At 46.2% G+C, this 22111-nt stretch overlaps 1 protein-coding gene across 1 annotated transcript in view; it reads right to left on the bottom strand.

Moving 5' to 3' along the window:
• PLCL2 (phospholipase C like 2) overlaps positions 1-12681 on the bottom strand; it is a 191552-nt gene extending 178871 nt beyond the window's left edge. Inside the window, exon 1 of the mRNA XM_062215130.1 lies at positions 12561-12681. The gene's annotated coding sequence lies outside the window, so the exon portion shown is untranslated. The remainder of the gene's footprint in view (positions 1-12560) is intronic.
• Between the last annotated feature and the right edge of the window lie 9430 nt (positions 12682-22111).

The raw sequence follows: 22111 nt of genomic DNA, 5'->3' as shown, positions 1-22111 counted from the left end.
CACCTTTCCCTGGATCAAAAGTGTATTTGTAAGGCACAATGATTAGCACACAGGACATTTTCACATGTACAATCTCTATCCTCCAAATCTGACCGAGGAACTGTTCCCCTTCATCAGTGTTTCCTATCCCCACAACACAAGGGCAGCTCCACTTCTAGAAGTTAACCCTGCCCCTATGCCCATCCCTCAGCCACAGGGTCACCCACGGCACCAGATTCCGGAGCCATCTCCTCTCTCCTATCTAACGGAGACTAATGGGGCAGCCGCAGACCCCAACCCAGGAGAACGGTTTAGAGCACTTTAGGATCCAGAGTTTCTGATTTGATAGGTGTAGGGTGAGGTCTGCACTTTGCTATGTTGTGGAACTCAGGGAATCTCTGGTGTCCACACGTGACCCATCTGGAGAGATGGTGCTTCCCCTTCCTGCTTCTCCTCCCAAAGAATATTTAGATGGGACAAAGTTCAGTGTTTGATAGAGCTAGAGCTCTTGAAAAGCAAACATTAAAATGTTCAACCTTGGAGGGCACCTGAAGGGATTTTAACACTCAAAAAACTACATTAAACAAATCATGACAACACCAAGCGACCATGACTGTAGGGTAAGATACTGCAAGGACAGCATACTCCCCACTACTGTCAGCTTCCCACTGGGGCCCGGCTCTGAAATGTGTCCCATAAGTGCCAGTCCCTGTACTCTGCCACCAAGTCGGCCCCTCTCCCCAGCACTCTGGACTGCAGGCAGCCCTGGGCTGCGGCCGGGCTCCCCACCCCTGCAGCACCAACACCTTTCCCAGGTGGAGCTGCATGCAACAGCAAACTGTAAAAGGCATGCCCTGATTAGTGCAGGAAGCAACCGGTAAGTATTCACATTTGATTAAAGCTGACCGTGTAACTGTTTGCGTCTTATCTACTACAGTGTGGTACACCTCCAGAAAAATCCCAGGTATCCGGGTCTGAGGGCTTTCACACAGCGAACCCCTCGGGACCTCTACAAATGCAGAAAGCCACAGTCTCCTGTCAATCATCAGCTCCAAATGTCACCATTAGGCTGACTTACAGCTTCCCAAATTAGTTCACCTGCTTTTGAACTCTATGTAAATGGAATAAAAAAAAATACATATTCTTTTGTGTCTGGTGTTGTTCCCTCTACATTATGTAGAGACTCGGGTGATGGAAGCAGCCATCTGCCCTGTCTGTCACTCTTAGAGCATCCCATCGGATGCCATGCTATTTTATCTTCTCCTTATAGAACCCAGTGTACAATCGGTTACTTTAAGATGAGAATTCGAGTTGCTGTTTCCAATTTGGGGCTGCTACACATAATGCTGCTGTAAGCACTCTTCCGTGCGTCTCTCAACACACATCTGTCACGTTTCTGGTGGGTACGTACCTAGGGAGAAAGGCAGTGTGGCAGGAACACAAAGACAAGCAAACACACTCACAAAATAAAGCAGATTCCAGAAACACACCCACACATATGCCGTCACCTGATTTATGACACAGCATCAGTGAGAAAAGATGACATTTTAAACAAATGGTGAATTAATTAATTAGATATTTACATAAAAAGAAAATCTTGATCCATCTCAAACCATACACAAACATAAAATATTCAGACTGCAAATCTAAATGTATAAAACAAAAAATGCTCTAAAAGTTAAATAAATGAGCATGTTTAAGGTTTTAAGTTAAGTAAATGTTTCTTAAATTGGACATAAAAACAATAACTAACATAAAATATTGCTAAATTGGACTTCACTAAAATCAAGAATTGCTATTTATTAAAAGTCACTTGGGGAGGGTATTTAGCATGGTGGCTGAGATGCCACCTGATGCCCCTGTGCCATATCCAAGTTCCTGGGTTTGAGTCCCACCTCTTCTTCCAAATCTACCCTCCTGCTGATGTGCATCCCACAGGGCAGCAGATGATGGCTCGAGTACCTGGGTCCCTGCCACCCACACTGGAGACCCCGACTGAGTTCCAAACTCCTGGTATAGGTTTGGCCCAGCGCCAGCTACTGCAGGCATCTTAGAAGCGAACCAACAGAAGGACTGTCTGTTGTCTCTGTCTCTCTGCCTCTCAAACAAATGAAAAGAAATGCATTTAAAACACAAACTTTTTAAAAGAGCATAATTATTTTTGAAAAGATACTTGTTAAGGTAGGGAAAAAACAAGTCCCAAATGAGTATTAAAGACATTTTTGAGATATATACCACACAAAAGATATGTTCAGATAATGCAAATAAGTCCCACAAATTCACTTTAAAAAAATAAAAACTTGATTTTTTAAATGGGAAAAAGATTTGCACAGGCATTTTCACAAACAAGAGTATCCAAATGGCTGAGAAACATGAAAAGGTGCTGTATCCCATTAGCAATCAGGGAGGTTCAACCTAAAGCCACAGTAAGCTACCATCACACACCATCCCAATGGTTACACTCCACAACAAAATAACACTAGTGACAACAAATGTGGGCATTTAGAGCAACTACGAGTCAAATGACCAGGTAAATGTGTAAACTTACTTAACCAGTTAGGAACACTGAAGGAAAAGATCTGTAAATCTGAGCATATACATATCCTGTGGCATAGCAATTCTACTTTAAATATTATTTTAATGCATAAAATATATTTATACATAAACCAGAGAAAGCTTTGAAAGCATATATAGATCTTTTTTAAACAATCAAATGCTTCAAAGAATACATCCTTAAAACTGGTATTTCATTAGGAATTCTACTAGCTCCAAAATGAAAATATCTAAACAATCCTATCGGCATTTAATATAAACTATTACTGTGGATTGACAGGAATAAAAATTTAAGCAACTCACTTTATTTCCTTCATTAAACCATATGAACAATTAGAAAAGTTACATCTACTATGCCCACAGGATATCAGGCTTTAGAAAGGAGACAAAAAATAAGAGGTAGCAGGAAACCATAAGGAGACAGTCACACAGCTTGTGGTTCTAATGACAGTTGCAAACAATGTCATTTATCCCTCTGTGGCCACACTAATTGGTCAAAAGAAACAGAGGCTCCTCCAGCAATGCTCACCAAAGAAAAAATAAAAAAAACAGCCCACCCATTCCTGGACATTTTCAGTGCAGAGAGCAGGCACCTGCTACCCATCAGTCTCTCGCAGGCTAGATAGAGAAGTCGTAGCAACCTACCACTACATCATTTGGTTTGCTCTTAATCTTTGCTATTTATAAGAAGAGTCTTTATATATTGTATGCATGCACAGCTATCTATAGCAAAAAACAAATTTACAAAAATAGCTATCTGGAAGGCCACATCTTGTTCTATTAATATCCACATGCTGCAGTATTACATAACAACTTTTTCCAATTCTGTTATGCTAATATGCAAATAAATTAATTCAACCATAGCTAGGAGCTAAATGTACTAATCAGTATGGCCTTGTGTATCTCTAAGCAGAATTTTACATTATCTCTTCATTCTGAAAACCCTACAGAATCTACATTATTAATCACTTTTAAATCCAGCTTCTTGGTCTCTGGGATGTTAATATCTACAAGGTCCAACTAAATAAATTTGCACACTCCAAGGAGATACCTGAGTAATGATTTCAGAGTAATGTGTGGTAAGTATTACCATATTTTAAAATTCTATCCTTCGTGACAATTCAAAAAAACAGGAGTAGATAATATCAGAAGCAGCCCACCCAAAAAACAAAAATGTTACTAGTTGTTACCTGCTTAACATTCTAGGACTTCAAAATGTGTATAACTAAATAAATCTTTTATTTTTATTAAAAAAAGAGATAAAAGTGGAAAATGACCGCCTTAACAGGTCTCTAATCCATCAAAGGAGAATGGAGAGGGAAAGGACAAAGTCCTGGTTTAGGGGTCAGACAGAGGCCTGGGGCACAGCGCAGGGAAGCAAGGCTATGGCTTCATGTCATAGGGACAGGCTGATTTTAGGCCAACATTCAGTCACAAACAGCCAAATTTTTCTAATTAAAAATCAGTAGTTTGTTTTAGGACTGGTAGAAACTGCTAAGATCAAGAAGCCAGAATGGCTTGAGCAAGTAGGAGGAAAAAAGGAAAAAGTTGAAGACATGTTTTGGCAACAAGGGTGAAGAAGCAAACGCAAGAGCAGGCTTTCATGAGTGTCTGCTTGGCCTCATAAGCTCTGGGACCTAATCTTGAAGTTACCAAAGGTGTGGAATGGATTCCCTGTCTCTAAAGAGAACGGTACTCTCTCTCTGCAGGTTCTCGTAAGAGAAGCCTGAGATGATGCACACAAAGCACTTCTTAGGGTCTCTTCACTCAGCCCTGCCCTTGGAACACAGGGCAGAATTTCCAACACTGTAGGACGGAATATGCTGCGGATTAGAGACTCCACTTCTACAACTTCATGTATTAGTACTCTAGATTCCTGACATATTTTCTTTTTTATTGCTAATTTTACAACACTCCCAATGAATGTCTTTTGGTAATCCAATATTAATGACAATTTTAGCTCCTTAGAAATAAGCAAAAACTACACAAATCACTTCAGGAAACCAAATACCAGAAAAGGGATTAAATGCCCTAACAAACAATAATACTCTTGCCATGCCTTTTAAGCTCTGAAAGCAGAACATAAACCAAAAGAAAATTCAAAGGTCTACTTTTATTTCACTGGCCTAAAAGGATCAGATCATTTATATGAACATGTTGGAGGACAATTCTGCAACCAATCAAATTCCTGGATCCAACTTTAAATGAAGGTATTTTCTTTCCTTTGATTGTTTTCAAAATGATGTGCACGAAATAAATTTGTTTTCTGAGGTACAAAGTCCACTGAGTTTTACATTCTAGTCAAAACCAGTTGGTGTCAAAAGAACATCTTTATCAAACTCCCAAATTATGTCATCAATGCCCACTTATCCACTCACTCACACATTGATTCAACAAATAAAGACTCATAGATAATGCTTTCGTCAGAACATTAAACTAGGTGCTTCCATGAATACAAGGTGAATAAAGTGCACTTGCCACGTAGCAGAAGCAAACGGGCTGTATGGAGAGGCACAGGGTATGGTTGGAAGGCAGAAGAAGAAAACAATGTATCCTACCTGGGAGGTGATTGACTGAGAGAGATTCAAGAAAACCTGCGGACTACAAGCCTACCCCACCCAGCAGAGAGGTGTGAACATCAGTGCAGACACAGAAGGCAATTGTACGTGGTCCCCGTAAGTTGTAAAGAAATGTGTAAAAAGAAAATTGCAAGGAGGGTGACCTTATTATTTATCACCCACACTGAGAAACCTCTGAGAGCGAAAGAAGGCCCTTTAAGGATTTTGTCAGGATGAAAGATACAGAGCTTTCCTGGGCAAATCAGGATATACGGGTGCCTGGCACAATGAAATTGATATCCACCGCCCAACGGCCATACACCCGGGGTTATTTCACACACCTGCACAGCTGTATTAAGGCATCAGATTTACAAAGGCACCAAAGCAAATCACCCTTGAGCGCACATACGGGGCATATCTGAGAAATTTCTCGAGGCACAGTCTGCGTATTTCCAAAGTCAGACCTTCCCTAGGGAGCATGCCGTGCTGGTCATCTGCTCCGATGGGCTACAGTCTGCTCATCTCAGGATAGACGCCAAAGAAGAGAAAACAGGAAAGCAGGAAAGCATGCTACCTAATGCTTCCTGGGAGCCTCTTACACGCGACACGCTGCTCACACATCATCTCATTTCCTCTTCACAACAATGCTAGGAGAGGCGATTTTATTCCACTCGGTTTGGAGATGAGGCAACCAGACACACAAACTTCAGTGTTCTGCCGGAGCCCTCACAGAGAGGGTTCGGAGAGCCAGAATCTAATCTAAGAAGCCAACTCCAGACTCTCTCTGTCCTACCACATTGTCTGCCTCTTGAATAATCCAGACATGCAACACGGAGCCTGGGTGCAGCCTTTGACCCAGGCTGCAGCCTAGCTGAGATTATTAGCTGGCACACATCTTACCTAATTACCCCTGCCATGTGACCAAGCACTAGAGGCCTCAGGGCCAGGCCACCTGCCTGCTCTCTGCTCAGGAACAGGCAGGTGCCGCCCCACTGCAGGCCTGGCCCTTCACATAACTGTTGCTGAAGCTCAAGGCAATTAATTACATGCTATAATTAAGCTACAGAATTCTAGCCCAAAGGCACGGAATTATTCCGACTCAAGGAAAACAGATATGACTAAAACTTCCCTGGTGGCTCGGACTTGAGCCGTGACTGACACTCTTGTGCCAAGCAAAACCCTCCCGATTCACCACTCAGCAGAAAAAACCTGGTCAGGCGGCCTGCAAAAACACCCTTTCAGACCTTGTGGTCTACTGCTAAAAATACCTGAATCCCACCATTATAGAACAAACACGTAGCTAAACTAATCCTCAAGTCTGGCAGATAACCTTAGATAGGTGTGGCTAAAGGCTGAAGAGCAACTCAGAATGTTCTTATTTGATTTATATTTGTAGGTAGGCTATAAATAGCATCGCCCAATTTTGCTGAATGGATAATTTAAGTGTAAAAACAGAAAAAAGTAACAGTCTGGCTTAGACCCTTGTAGAGCACAAAAAAACTATAAAAGGTAGTGAACAGTTCCTTCAAGTATGCATTCTAAGAAAACAGCTCAAATGGCCAATATCAGCAAATAATAAGACAAGTAATTCCCCATCCGTTTTCTGTTTGGATTCAGCAAAAACAGAAATCAAACAGAACTGTTTGAGGGAGAGGTTGGAAATGAGGGAAAGTGAAAGACAAAAGGGGGGCAAGTAATTTTTAAGGCATGAAAATTCATACACTCTGGTGACTTTTGAAAACTGAACTCTAGGCCCAGCGCCGCAGCTCCATAGGCTAATCCTCTGCCTGCGGTGCCGGCACACCGGGTTCTAGTCCCGGTCGGGGCACCGGATTCTGTCCCGGTTGCTCCTCTTCCAGGCCAGCTCTCTGCTGTGGCCCGGGAACGCAGTGGAGGATGGCCCAAGTGCTTGGGCCTTCACCTGCATGGGAGACCAGGAGAAGCACCTGGCTCCTGGCTTCAGATCGGCGCAGTACGCCAGCTGCTGCACGATGGCCGCAGCGGCCATTGGAGGGTGAACAAAACAGAAAAAGGAAGACCTTTCTCTCTTTCTCTCTCCCTCACTGTCCACTCTGCCTGTCAAAAAAAAAAAAAAAATAGAAAACTGAACTCTGAGTTATGACAAAATTCAGCAGGCTAAAACAAGCAACCATGCTCTGGTCCTTCAACAGTTCTCTTGTGTGGTCTGAAATGCATGCATTAGTGTAAAGTGGAGAGCTGCTGATGGGCCATTAGATTTTTCTGACCTAAATGATCCAGGCGACTGGCTATACAGACAAATGCACTGTGCGATCTAGTTCCCGCCGTTTTGCATTTGCGATATGCCCACGAGCTTGCTGGGCATGCAGTGGTCTTTGTTTCTCCCAAGATGTCTGAAGTCAAAACCAGATGTTATTTTTAAAAATGGCTATTGAGGCCGGCGCTGTGGCTCAACAGGCTAATCCTCTGCCTTGCGGCGCTGGCACACTGGGTTCTAGTCCCAGTTGGGGCGCCGGATTCTATCCCGGTTGCCCCTCTTCCAGGCCAGCTCTCTGCTATGGCCCGGGAAGGCAGTGGAGGATGGCCCAAGTCCTTGGGCCCTGCACCCGCATGGGAGACCAGGAGAAGCACCTGGCTCCTGGCTTCGGATCGGTGCGATCTGCCGGCCGCAGTGGCCATCGGAGGGTGAACCAACGGCAAAGGAAGACCTTTCTCTCTGTCTCTCTCTCTCTCACTATCCACTCTGTCCAAAAAAAAAAAAAATGGCTATTGAGTGCCTTACCTCTGCAGAACTAGCAAACACAGCCCAGCTTTTGCCTGCAGGGAGCCTTGTTTATTTAAACCATGGGCCGATTTCACACATGTAAGTTTTCATTTTTGGGCTTAAATATGTACAATCAAGGTGAAAAGCTTGCTTGTTCTCCGTGTCAAGGAGCTCAGCATGAAAACACAGATATATATTAGTATAAAGACAGTAGGAGTGTTTCACCATATCACAAGATACTATGACAACAGCAATAATGATATTAAGAGAAAAAGGCTGCCACCTTGAGCAAGGTCAGATGCGAAGCTGGAAGCCCTGATCAAGCAGCTGCAACAGGTGACCGCCTGGGTACATGATCTGTCAACTCCTTCTGCCAGCGAAACAGATTCTTCTTCTCCCTCCAATATCCTTTACATTTAAAGGGGAAACTCAAATCTAGCGGCCCAAACCACCAACGCTCCCTTAATTACACACAAAATTAAACAGCAGTGCCGTTCTCGGGGGCAGTGGAGCGCAGCTGTACCCAAGCAGGGCACAGTATCAGCTCCTACATCTTGGATAGTGGTTAACCACGGTGAACTCTGGTCGTCTCCAGTCTCCTGCGGCTGCTGCAGGGCCGTCAGGGAACTCCACTTTCCAGTGTCTAGTAAGTAGTGGTTACTGGTATTGTTTCTAAATTCCAAAATAATACAACAGCTGTGATTACTCATTTATCGAGAAAAGATCCAAGATCACTGGTCGCCGTGGTCTGGGCGTAGGAGCGGGGTAAGAGGCAATGGAGCTGTTCCATATCTGGACTGTGGTGGTGACCCTGTGACTGCGTTCATCAAAGCTCACAGAGCTGGACGCCAAGGGTGCCGTTTACTGTATGCAAATCATATCACAGTTTTTAAAGTATCAAAGTATTTAATTAGTCCTGAAGAAAATAAGCCACCCAGGTGGGCATTTGGCTCAGTGATTAAAACATCACTTTGGAACCTGCATCCCATATCCAGAGTACTTGGGTTCCTGCCTCTGTTCCTGACTCCAGCTCCCTGAGAGGCAGCAGGTGATGGCTCAAATAGTCGGATTTTGCCACCCACAAGAGAGACCCAGACGGAATCCCTGAAACGCAGCTTTGGCCTGGTCCAGCCCTGGCTATTGCAGGCATTTAGGGAGAGAACCATCAGATGGGATCACCCTGTCGCTCTCTCTCTCTCTCTCTCTCTCTCTCTGCCTTCCAAATAAATAAGATACATAACTAAAAACATAAGGATCTAACGCTTTAAAAAAACATAAAGTTACTTCTAAAAAAATAAAAATAAAAACCATCCAAACTAATAGATACTTTAATTTCATCTGTTTCTAAAATTAAAAAGAGATCTAAGACCTACAATGCCACTTCATATTTTTAGACCAAGCTCTTGAATTAGAAGATGGAGCTATTTGTAAAAAACGGATGCCATCTAAACAATCAACCAAATTAACTGCTTCAAAATAAAGCACAGACTGTTTTCAACAGTGTCATGAAATTAATTATGGAAAGAGAAAACGAAAGTGATATTTTAATTTATTAGATTACTTAAGATGACAAATACAATGGCTTCTTCCCTAAAAATCCAGTAACGGGCCTTGGAAAAATAATCTGAAAAGTATAACATTCGTTTCCATAAGCTAAGGAAAAGTAGAGAAGTCTGGTGATGATTTGCACAATTTATCGTCTCAGGTATTCATCAAAGGTTCAATAAAGCTGCCCACTCTGAATTCTCATCAACACCTTCACCGTGAACAGGGAGCTTTAGTGTAGATCCATACATCTCCTCCCGCGGAAAATGGAGTTTTACAACAATTTCTCACTCAACACCATACTTACCAAACAAATGGAATACCAAAGGAATGATTTAAAACGAGAATTATAATTCTGGTCAGCCCGCAGTATGTTTCTGCCTTATGTCCTGCACCTTGGCAATCATCTTTCCTTGCCTTTTTCTCTTGGTTAGTCAGTCATTTCTCTCCCTGGCTGCTGGGTGCCCATTGAAGAGGGCTGTGAAGCCAGCGATGAGGATGGATGGAAGCTAGGACAGAAGCAGAGCTCAGGAGCCCCACGTTCTGTAAGTACTGGCCTCTCTTCTTAGCATTTACTCCCCGCTACCCCTCAAGTTCCCAATTATCACCCGGCCTACTAATCCGCTGCCACCTCTCCTCACAGAGCACCGGCTGCATTCATTCCCCCTATCTAAAAGGTACACAAGGAAACCAAGGCAAGACGTCACTGTTGCTTCTTCACAACTGCTTCTGCCTAGGCTGTTGATTATTTCTTACCAAAAGTGAAATATAATTTCTGCCAGGCACGTGACAAAAAATACCTGCACAGCTGTTCCTTGCTTTATGAAACCTGGTTTTAAATAAATAAGAGTCCTTTATTTATTAAGAGAATGTCTTGATGCAAGACGCATGCCTTTGGAAAATACCACACTAAATTCCTAAAACCTCAATACTTCAAGACACCAATGCAAGGAGAAATACACCAGGTGATTATCTATTTAAATATAACATCCCCTCTCTCCTGTAACCCAGGCATGGTCAACTTTTAACACCACTTCCATAATTTTCAAGAGAATTTCTGAAAACATAAAGTGGAAACAGAGGCAAGAAAAAAAGCAGCCTGTCAAGTCATCAGAGGAGATCCAAAATGACGGACCAGATTCGAGACTGGCAAATCCAAAACCATGTGTTTTAGAAATCAACAGAATTTAGAGAAAATGTATCCTTTCTTATCGTGCCTTAATTCACACAATTTATTGAGCCCCTATTATATTCCTGGCACTGTGGATCAAGGGGTTACAGTTGTGAAAAAGAAGTCAATTGCCTTCATTAGAAAGAAGAAAAATATCCTTGCAAGTTTCACAATTCAGTGTAAGCATTAAAGCTATTCCTATAACCAGTGATTTCTGAATAATTGATGATTTCCCCCTGGCATGCTGCTAGAGTCTTCAATGAAGAACTGATACCTACCAATACATTCTCAATTCCATGTATTACAAATATTGACAAATACTGACAAATAATCTTCATTATCTCCCATGAGTATCAAATTAAACAAGGCCACTGTAAGTCAGTAAGTTACACCATGAGTCTCACTATGAAAACCAATAAACCTGATTCTGTTTTAAATGCAAAAAACAGGTCCTTAAAACAACTGGGGAAGAGGGATAAAAGTTAGATGGGGTGGTGTCTTCTACAGAATTTTCATCTCAAATTTCATTAACACCACAATACAAAACCACCACAAATAGTTGGTGACCAATAAACAAACAGAAATGTCACGAAACTGCCTGCCAATAGGATAGATTATCACGCACAGTTAAAAGCAGCTTCCATGGAAACACAAGCTACAAGAGCAAAAGAAAACACAAGTCACTAAAGGCTCTGAATGGAGCAGAAACACTTCCCCTGCCTCAGTTTCACTCCGCGCGCTGCAGGTAGTTAAAGCACTTGCTCTCTGAGCCCTTCAGCGGTGCCCTTGCCCAGGCACAAACTGTGCAAACAGATGACAAAGCGAAATGCAGTTTCACAACTGCCTCTTACACAGAGTAGCTAGGCGGCATATTTCACTGGATTACTGCACAAGTTGATAACACCAACACACATTTTCACGGTTCGAGCAAGATTGCCGTGAGGCCAATTAAATTGCACAGCACCAGTGCCAACCCTCTTGGTGGCATGTTCTGCCCTCTAGCCCTCTGTTATCAGCTACAGGAAGGGTGGGTGCAGCCCTGTCACCCTGCTTTGTTGCTCACTGTCCTGACAACCCCTGATTTTCAGAAACCGACATTTTCATATTTGCTCCAAACTTGAGCAAGCCCAATGGGTTGGTCTTGCCTAAGACTCTGCTCTTCTTAGCCCATCGACTGTTTGCTTTCTTTTCTTTTCTTTTTTCGCTTCATGTCATAAGAAATATTTTTACACTGCAGACCCAAAATGTAGTATTAGCATGAAACCACCACAGACTCGGGAGTTCCTAAATATCACTTCTTGAGTTCAAAATGCACGGAACCACCGCTGACTGTCTTCTGCTATATAACACCATGCAAGATACCAAAACCAAGCAAAGTGCCCAAAAGAACTTCCACAGAACTGCAGGCCCGCCTGCCTGCTGCAGCAAGGGAAAGATTAAATCGTGCGGAACTGTAATCTCTCCGAGCTTCTGAGCCTAAGAAAGCGGAAATCTGCATTTACGCTCAGAAACCTACTCCATGTCTGCATGGGATCCAGTGACCGGAGGCTCTGCACCCTTTGGGGCAACCCCTTTGCAAGAGGCCACTAAACTGCAATACAGGTCAGAGGAAAGTGGTCAAACAATCTCTTTTCATCCCGTCGCCTGGAGTTTTTAAGGAAATGTTTTCACATAATCCTGGTCTGTAAAATACAATGGAAACCTCAGAGCCCCGGCTCCCACAGGAGAGCTTGTCTTGCCGAGGTAGGTACCAGGCCCTAATTCCAGGCCAGTCCTGGGAGAGATGACAGCCCCAAGTTCAACTGGGGATGTGCGAGCACAGCTCCCCTGCACGCTAGAGATCACCTCTCCATTCTTCCCAGATGCCGTCTGCACCCGAGCCTGCTCGCCACGCCAGGAACTCGTGCACCAGGGGTTCCTGCTAGCAGGGGGCTTCCCTTCAACGACCTCCCTTCGCCACCAGCAGCCCTCGGGGGCTACCAGAGCCCAAGGGCGCCCCTCTCCCACCTACCTTGATGATGCTGCTCCGGCGAGGCAGGCCGCCCGGCTTGCTCTCCCGGGGGAGGGGACAGGCGGCCGGGCCGGGGGCCGGGGCGAGCGCCACGCCGCGGGGGCCCCCGGCGGGGCTGGCCCGGGCTTCGTCCCCGGACACGCCGAGGCTGCAGTCCCCGTTGGAAACCCCGCCGCTGTCATAGCGCGCCCGCCCGTGGCCGAGGCGCCCTCCCCCGCCGCCGCCGCCGCCGCCGCCGCCGCCGCCGCCGCCTTCCCCGGCTCCGGCTTTCAGGGCGCCCTTGGCGCCGAGGGCCGGGCCCGGGGAGGTGGGCAGGGCCCCGCCGGCGGCGCCCCCCCGGCCGCTCTCCGCCATGGGCGCCCCGCGACCCGCCTCACAAAGCCGCGTCCCGGCCCCGCGTCCCCGCGTCCCCGCCGCCGCCGCCTCGGCCGCCGCGCGGCCCCTCCTCCTCTCCTCCTCCCGCCGCCGCCGCCGCCGCCTCGGCCGCTTCTTCCGCTTTTTTTTTTTTTTTTTAATTTAGATGTGCCGTGTGTGTGGAGCTCGCCTCGCCGCACGGGTGAAGTCGTGGCAGCAGAGCGGGCGGAAGGCTCCTGCAGGGGAGATGAGAGAGAGAGAGAGACACGAGTCAGCTCCCGGCACCTGGGGAGGGGACAGCACGCCCGCCACTCGCGCCGCGCCGCAGGCACCGAAAATACCGCGCGCGGCGCCCAGCCCGAGGGCACGGGGCGCCCACCTCCGAGGCCCCGGCGTCCCCGGCCGCGCGGAGGCGCCTCCGAGGGTCCCCGCGGCCACGGCGCGCCCAGCGCGTCCCCCACCCCAGGTCGCCCCCCGAGGCCCGCGGCGCCGGGAGGGAGCGCACAGGGCGGGCGGGGGCTGCCCCGCCGTGCCAGCCGCCCGGACCCCCAGACCCCCAGCCCGCCCTCTGCAGGCTCTGCGCTGCCCTCTGCAGGCCGCGAGGACCCTCCCGGGCCGCCCGCTGACCCCCGCGAGCTGCCCGGGGGTCGCCAGTCGTTGCGGCTGCTGGGGGGCACCTCGCTTGCCCAACCGACGGCGGCCGCGGGTCCTCACTACCCCGGCAACCCCGGGGCGGCTGCAACTGCTGATCGCCCACACCGAGCCCCCAGGAGCCCGGGCCCAGGCCTGTGGACGCAAGGGCTTGGCCGCGGCGCTCTCCACGCCCGCCCACGCACGATCGTTCCTCTCCCACCCGACTTGGGGGGAAAGCCGTTCATAGGGGTCAGGCCCATTTCCTGAACTGGAGCTACTTGGCTTCCATTCCCCTGGGCTCCGAAGCCATGGATGGACCCCTGTGGTTGCGAGGATGCTGGGGCAGAGTAAGGCATGGGGTGGCCTGCGAGCCACGAGGGGATGAGGAGGTGGACAGAGTCTGGCCCTGTCCTCCGGGTCGCCTGCCCCACCCTGAGATTTATCATTGCAGGCGCTGTGTGTTCGTGTCCTCGTGCGGCCACCTCGCCGTAGGCAACCTAGAAAAGGCTCATATTTGGGGGCCAGGGTCCTAACGAGCATGGTGACAGTCGGTCTCTCCTGTCTCTCCTCTTATCCCCACTTATCAGGGAGAGTGAATGGCCTAGAAATCACAGTGGATCCTGTTGCTCTCCCCATGCAGATAGGCCTCCCCCTGGACATCTCCACCCCTGGAGCCCGCAGGGGCCCAAGCGCCACAGCGTGATACCCAAGGTTTCCAGCCGGGTCCCACCCACTTCTCCATCCCAGGCTCCCTGGGCCACCAGCCTCCTGTGCTTGCTCACCTCCTGCTCCTCTCCAACTACTGTGCGTCCTCTTGCTGGGATGCACCGTCCCACCCCCCACGGCAGGAGGGAGACGCTGGTCTAGCCCACAGCGGCGAAGGAAGACCTTGCTTTCACTCACATTGTGTTGGAGCAAACTGCTCCACACACACACACACACACACACCCTGGCCCCTGGCTCCCCTGAAGGAACATCAGATGTTTTCGTGTCGTGGAGGCTTTTTAATTCTGCTGAGCCTCTCTGTTCGTGTTTTAGTAACTCCATCACACAAGCCTTTAGACATCTCTTGCCAACCTGGGCCTACAAAGTTAACAAATATTTGCACATCTATGGACAACATTTTTTTTTTTTTTTTTTTTACAGGCAGAGTTAGAGTGAGAGACAGAAACAGAGAGAAAGGTCTTCCTTCCGTTGGTTCACCCTCCAAATGGCCGCCATGGCCTGAGTGCTGCAGCGATCCAAAGCCAGGAGCCAGGTGCTTCCTCCTGGTCTCCCATGCAGGTGCAGGGCCCAAGCACTTGGGCCATCCTCCACTGCCCTCCTGGGCCACAGCAGAGAGCTGGCCTGGAAGAGGAGCAACCAGGACAGAATCCAGCACCCCAACCGGGACTAGAACCCGGTGTGCCAGCACCGCAGGCAGAGGATTAGCCTAGTGAGCTGCGGCGCCAGCCAACAATGTTTTAATATTTCATTCGGTTCCATCCTTTCCCTTCTCCTAGTTTTCTTTCAAAATAGTGTTTTTTTCCTGTCTTGTGATGGTTTTGCAGAAAAATTTATCCCAATGATTCAAACGCAGCCCTTTATCTGTTTTATCAAATGTATAAGCATAATGGCCTGCCAGTCTGCTTTGGAAGAGGAAAGGAAGAATGCTGGGATCATTATTCTTGAAGTTGTCTAATTTTGATATTTTTAATAAGCACCTGCAGATAGCTCTGCCGTTTCTGTGAGAGTACCTAGTCCAGTCTATGACAGCCATGGTGCCCTTGGCTGATTCTTACTGAGAGTTTCCTGGACAGAGTGGGGGCATACGGAGGTCTCCCAGCAGACCACCATCTAATCCACCGGTGCCCTCCAAAATGAGTGCCTACCCATCTTGCTCTGGACTCCCAACAGTTCAAACCGGGGAGACTTCGCCGAAATAGCCTTGGCACTTAAATTAAAACGTTCCCCAAAGCAACTTGGCAGACCTGTAACTAATGATGCCAGAAGCCCAAGGCCTGTGCCAGGTTCTTTTTTATCCCTGTAAGTGCTTGTCTCCCACAAGCCGCCGGTCACACGCCTGTGATGGTATAGCCGTACTTCCTCATCACACACACGGCCCAACTGTAGGTACCGTTTCTCAGATACGGTGATGGCAAGCAGCATGTTCCTCCGACGTGTGCAATTCTTGGCTCCCAAAAGGCTTTTTAATAAGCTAAACTCAGAGTTGTGTGTTTTTTTTCCCCATCACAAACAGCGTAGTAAGCAATTGTTTCTCCTCCTTCCTGCTTGTCGCTGCACTTACTAGGGGATGGCTTTCCATTTTTCCCATTCTGTGAGCAGTGTTACTGAAGAAATCACAAATATTTTGCCCAAACTCTTGTTGAAGTGTTTTCACAGTATGGTAAAATTCATAGAGGTTAGAGTTAGAAAAAGAGCCCAAATATCAGAGTCACTCCTCAGCAAACATTGTCTAATGGTGTTCCTTCCGCCAAATTGTCAGAGCAGGGCAATAAAAGATAGGCTACGCTAATAAAACGCTCGCTCTGGCTAACTCCATGGCATTTATGCCAATTTGTTATACCTGTATTGCACTGGTTAGCTTCTGATGAATAATTCGTTCCTAACGTTTAAAGTCAATAGATAACTTTAAAAATCTCATTATAGCATGCCAGCAATACATAGCTTCATCTCTTTTAAGCTCTCTCTGTATTTCAGTCCAGCTCAGCATTTAAGCACTGTTGTCACCCTTCACCCAACTGTCTTCAATTTGTTTGCACCATTAATTTGATGCCTAGAACTTGAGCTAAGCAGGCTCCCTGGTCCATAATAACCTCCTTTCAGCCTCCGAAAATAACACTGATGCTGTTTACTGACTCCTTGCCGTCATCCACACCCTTGAAGGTTATGGATCCATCTCTAGTTTCCAGTTCGCGGCCTCTGGGACTGCAGCTCTCCAAGTGTTTCTGACTGACTGAGCACTTGGCTTTCAGATTATTTTCTCCCTCGATGTATCAGGGCCATTTTCATGTCCCAAACCTCAATCTCATTGCATTTCCTGTATTTCTCTTAACATGCGGTCCAGGCTGTGAGCCTTCATATCTGACTGCTCTCCGTACGCTTCACAGGAAAATTAACTGAAGCAGAAAGTGGAAGACCAACATGCTTCCTGGAAACAGCAGATCATTGCAATGTGCTAGTTCACACTGGCTACCCATTTGCTGCCGGAGTCAATCCAAGATGTTGATTTGAATCTCTGAGCTTGGATGATGCTTATTATTATCATGATCCTCAACAACAAGTAGTATGTAGTGATTGCTTTTCTTCCTGCGCTCCGATGTGGCCAGTTCGACCTGCCCGAGGCTTTCATTTCCAGATTCTCCCTTTCCTCTGACACTAACGATCCGTCACCCATTTTCCTTGGCTCTGTCTTCTGTAGGTGCACATGACTGCCAAGGAGTTAGGCGCTCAGGGAATCCAACCACTGAGGAACTTATTACATTTTCTGTGGCTATTGAGTTAGGGAGCACTTTGAGGGAATCTATTAATTACCAGGGGTTCGATAAGATTATTCTATCAGGAAAAGTAACAATATGCTGAAGTAATATGATTCACTCTAAAAATAGCCATTGCTTCTCACACTACTTTTGGAAATTCTCACGTGTTTGAGAATTGTTATTAATTAATTAATCTACCATTAATTTATTATAGTGGCAGACTTGATTGCCCCTGGAGACCAGGTAAGCACTTTAATGAAACTGGGAGGATTTATTTTTTTCACAATAGTCCCGTAATTTATAGTTTTTCAACAATGATAATATTTTGCTTATCAAGTACACAGGAAGACGCTCCCTGATTCTAATCTTGATAGGGCTTTCATGTAAGAAATATCTCACTTCCCTCAGAAGTCTACGAAAGGTATGTGAACACACTGATCGACAGCACCTGATTCAGCCAGGGGTGGGTAGCAAAGTGGAGTGGGAAGGACTCAAACAAGCTGATGAGAAATCTCATTGCTGCCAGGAGGGAATCCTGGCTCAATACTGTCAAGATCATCTTATTTTCCCAAAGACAGAAATCTGGAACACAAACTTTCCATTTTATTAATTCATTCTCTTAAAAGAAAGACACAATTGAGGCTGTCATATTGTACTTTACAAGGTTACAGAGGAACCTCATCTTTCTTATTCTTTCTCCAAACTGCATGAAAACCAAAGCTTAACAAATGCCTTACAAATTCTGTATTTTTTTTTTTTGTATGGCTGTGTCAGTCTGGTTTTCAAGGAAGATTTATTTTCATGAGTTTAAGAAGTCAAATATCTGATGATCATAGAACATCACATATCCCAATGTGTGGTGTATTGCTTCCAATCTACTTCCCGTCATTTACCACTTCAATAATCCTGACCCCAGAACTATTTTGACTCTGAAATCTAAATCTCAGAAACCCATTCTCTAGCCATAAACTCTGCCCTTTCTCCAGGCCCTGCTATGGTTTGAATATTAGTTTGGGTGTCCCTCAAAGGTCCACTGTTAAAGGGTTGGTCCCCAAAGTCTAACGTTAGTGGTACTAAGAAAGTAGAGACTTGATCTAATTATGGCGCTAAGAGATGAGGCTTTTGGGATGAGATTGAATTGGATTGGGTTGTTGAGGAGGGCCTCCCCCATTGTCAAATCATGGCCACTTTATAAGGAGAGACACAGGTACATACTCTCCCTAGCCATGTGATGCTCTGTATTGCCTTGCGACTCTACCAGCAAGAATACCATCATCAAATGCCAAACAATTGGAGCCACCTGATCTTGGACTGTGAACCCTCAAAACTGTAAGTCAAAATAAGCTTCTTTCGTTCACGAGTAGCTCGTGTTAGGTGCTCTGGTATCGTGATGAAAACAGTCCCATTCCTTTTTTTCCCCCTAATTGACCTGCTAGTCTTGGCGAGACTTGCACATCTCCCGCCCCATCGCACTCTTTCAGTCCATCAGAATGCCTATACTATCTAGGCCCACCCTGCCTGGGCTTCATAACCAAGACTTTCAATCACATTTTCATCAGTATCCTATACCCTTCACATCCTTGTCCTTCAATGACAATTTTGCCAATCTATAATTTTGCATAAATCCAGCCATAGTCTTCTCCATACATTCCCTAAAGCTACCACTCTGCTAGAGAGGAAAAAACATCACATCACCAAGCTATATAACAAGTGTGTGGTTTCCATCTTCATCAGGGCCTTTAGTGTTGTTAGACAATAGCAATATTTTACCCTTTGCTAATTGGCTCCAATTTCTATTTTTAAAAGATTTATCTATTTGAAAGGCTGATTTATGGAGAGAGAGAGAGAGAGAGAGAGAGAATCTTCCATCCCAAAAGGCCACTGTGGCCAGATGTGGGCCAGGTGGAAGCCAGGAATCCAGAAATACATCTGGGTCTCTCACATTAGTGGTAGGAACCCAAGGACTTAGATATCTTCGGCTGCTTTCCCAGGTGCATTAGCAGGAAGCTAGATGGGAAGTGGAGCAACCTGAACTTGAACCAGTGGTCCTAGAGGATGCCAGCACTACAGGTGACAGCTTAACCCAGTGTGCCACAATGCTAGCCCCTCCATTCTTCTATTACCCTCCAAATCCCAACTCATTGGCCCTCCATCTCAGCAGATATCCTGGGATTCTTCTTCATACAGTGAACTGCACTGAGAAATAGTGCTTTAACTTCTCCATTCCACTTCTCCTTACCCTACCCACCATGCTTGCTGTCTAAGATAAATCCCACATCAACAGGCACCTACGTATGTCTTCTATGATCACTGGACTCTTCTGCTCTGGCGTGATTGATCTTTTGAGACCAAAGGGTTTTGTTACTCTCCTATTAATCTCAGAAGGTAGAACACAGGTCTTCCTTGACGCAGTCCCAATGTCAATTATACAAGGACAGGAAGGAACCAGAACGTTTGGAAGAAAGTCTTAAACCACCTTCTCGTGGTGCCTCAGATCTTCACATGTGCTCCAAGCCAGTAAGGAGGAAAAAAAAGGGGGCTTCTAGGTACCAGGAGGGGGAAAATTGTGTTCATCAGAAACATCATAAGGTTGGGCCCAGGGGCCCTGTGGTTAAGGACATTACGTGGTCAATTTAAGTAGCTCACTGTGCTGTAACTTCCCCAAACTGTTAGCAAAGAGGGGTTAGGTATTGTAGCTCTTTCAGCTGTACCCACGTGGATAAAGGGGTGGTCTATAAAACAAAGAGGAACCCTTCTATCCTTCCCCAAAGCCACTAGTGAAATTCCAGGGAAAAGGAAATCCTAGAGTTGAAAATGCAGGTGGTGAGGCAGAGTGGACTCTCCCCATAGGGAGCTTCCCTCCTTTGAAAGGATGCAGAACCGGTAGTTCTTCCACTCCTCTCTCTTGCTTTGTCACATTTCTTGGTCCATTTCTCTCTCCATTGATTTCTTTCCTTCCATATATAAATAAATTCAAGATATCCCTTACTAAAAATTTCCTTCTACTCTCTTTTCTTTCAAAGCCAAATCTTCTTGCTCTCCTCACACCAAACTTTCCTATCTAAAAAATATTCTATTCTCTCTGATTCTCACTGATCTTTCCATTATCAGCCTACGAGCTTCTGTTGTCTTCAACTAAAGCTCCTGGTTGCCATCCTGATTAACCAACTGATAGGCTGCTTCATGGCCTTCTGTGGGACAGTTGATATTGCTAACAATCCTTACACCGTTGAAACTCTTGCTGCTGAGATTCTTGGCCTGCCTGTGCTATAGGAATCTCAAGGTCAACATGCCTCAGCTTTAACCCACTGGATCTGCATGCCATCTACCTGTTTTCTGTACTCTGGTTACTCTTAGTGGTATTCTGAAGAACTCAGCGTCAGCCTCAACTCCATATAGCCCCCTTTCTTGTTAACTATAAAGTCATTGCAAATCAACCTAGAAGTAGCTCAAGCCCATTCCTAGTGGCTTGGTTTACTGTCTCATCTTTTTTTGCTGTATTCCCTCCCAGCTTTGATCTGTTTCTTAAACCAAGAAAAGAGACCATCAGAAATAAGAAAGCATTTTATATGAGTGGTGCTAATGTGATCACTGCTCAGCCTAAAATTCTCCATTGGTTCCTCTTGAAAACAAACTCAGTCTCCTTAAGAGACACACAGCCCCATCGTAACCTGGATCCCAACTCCCTTGCTCCTACCCAGATAATGCTCCCTACATGCTGGTCACCCTGACTTTCTTCCTTTAAAATTTTAGAAAAAAAGCAATTCTATTTTGTATGGTTTTTTTTTTTTAATTTAGCAGCATTTTCTTTGTACTTCTAGGTTCTTTTTTTAAAGATTTATCAATTTTGAAGGCAGAGTGAGATAGATAGATAGATAGATAGATGATAGATGAGATAGAGATAGATAGATATACACAGAGAGAGAATCTTCCGCCTGCTGGTTCACTCCCCAAATGGCTGCAATGACAAGGGCTCGGGTTACTCCAAGCCAAAACCTGGAGCTCCATCCAGGTCTCCTGTATGGGTGGCCGGGATTCAAGTACTTGGGCCATCATCTGCTGCTCTCCCAAGCACATTAGCAGGAAGCTGGATCGGAAGCAGAGCAGCCAGGACTCCAACCAACCCTCTCATTTGGGGTGCTGGTGCCACAGGGGGCAGCTCAGCTCACTGCACCACACCGCTGTCCCCTGACATCCTTCCTCGAAAAGCCATGTCTCTTCACCCTCCACATGTTTGCTTGGTTTAGAACCCCTATTTCCTTCTCTCCATTGGAAGAACTTTGAGGCATCCTTCAAAAAAGCCTAAAATGTTTCCGTTAATACTATGTTTCTAACTTCAGAAGATATAAGTTGTTAAAACACTTAGCACATACCTCTACAGTGGCTCTCATTATAATATATTGCAGTGATTGATTTATGAGTCTTTTCCCCATAGGAGCTTGTGCTCAACAGAGTACAGCTCACACGTCTTCTCCATACTGCTCTCATTGGGTTTCAACACGACATGGGACTCATCTTCAAACACGCTGCAGTGGCCCAGGACCTGATAGACCGCAGATCCTTCAATAATGTGTTGATTTGACTAGTAGGTCTGCTTTTTTTTTTTTCTTTTGACAGGCAGAGTTAGACAGTGAGAGAGAGAGAGACAGAGTTATAGACAGTGAGAGAGAGACAGAGAGAAAGGTCTTCCTTCCGTTGGTTCACTCCCCTAACGGCCGCTGCGGCCGGTGCTGCGCTGATCTGAAGCCAGGAGCCGGGTACCTCCTCCCAGTCTCCCATGCAGGTTCAGGGGCCCAAGCACTTGAGCCATCCTCCACTGCCCTCCTGGGCCACAGCAAGAGAGCTGGACTGGAAGAGAAGTCACCGGGATTAGAACCCAGGGTGCCAGCGCCACAGGCGGAGGATTAGCCTAGTGAGCCGCGGCACCAGCCAGTAGGTCTGCTTTTAAAATCCACCTTCGTGTCTCAAAAACTTGAGTGCATATTTCTGAAGGGCTCTTTCCTAGAATATCTGAGTGTGTTTTATTCTGTGCCTCCCTATTTTTCCTCCTGTTTTTCCTTATTATCTGAGACAATTAGATTCAGA

Source organism: Lepus europaeus, chromosome 2 (assembly GCF_033115175.1).
Source record: "Lepus europaeus isolate LE1 chromosome 2, mLepTim1.pri, whole genome shotgun sequence".
In the NCBI taxonomy this organism is placed as follows: domain Eukaryota; kingdom Metazoa; phylum Chordata; class Mammalia; order Lagomorpha; family Leporidae; genus Lepus; species Lepus europaeus.
The sequence above is the reverse complement of the archived record's forward strand: the minus strand, read 5'-3'. Positions and strand labels throughout refer to the sequence as shown.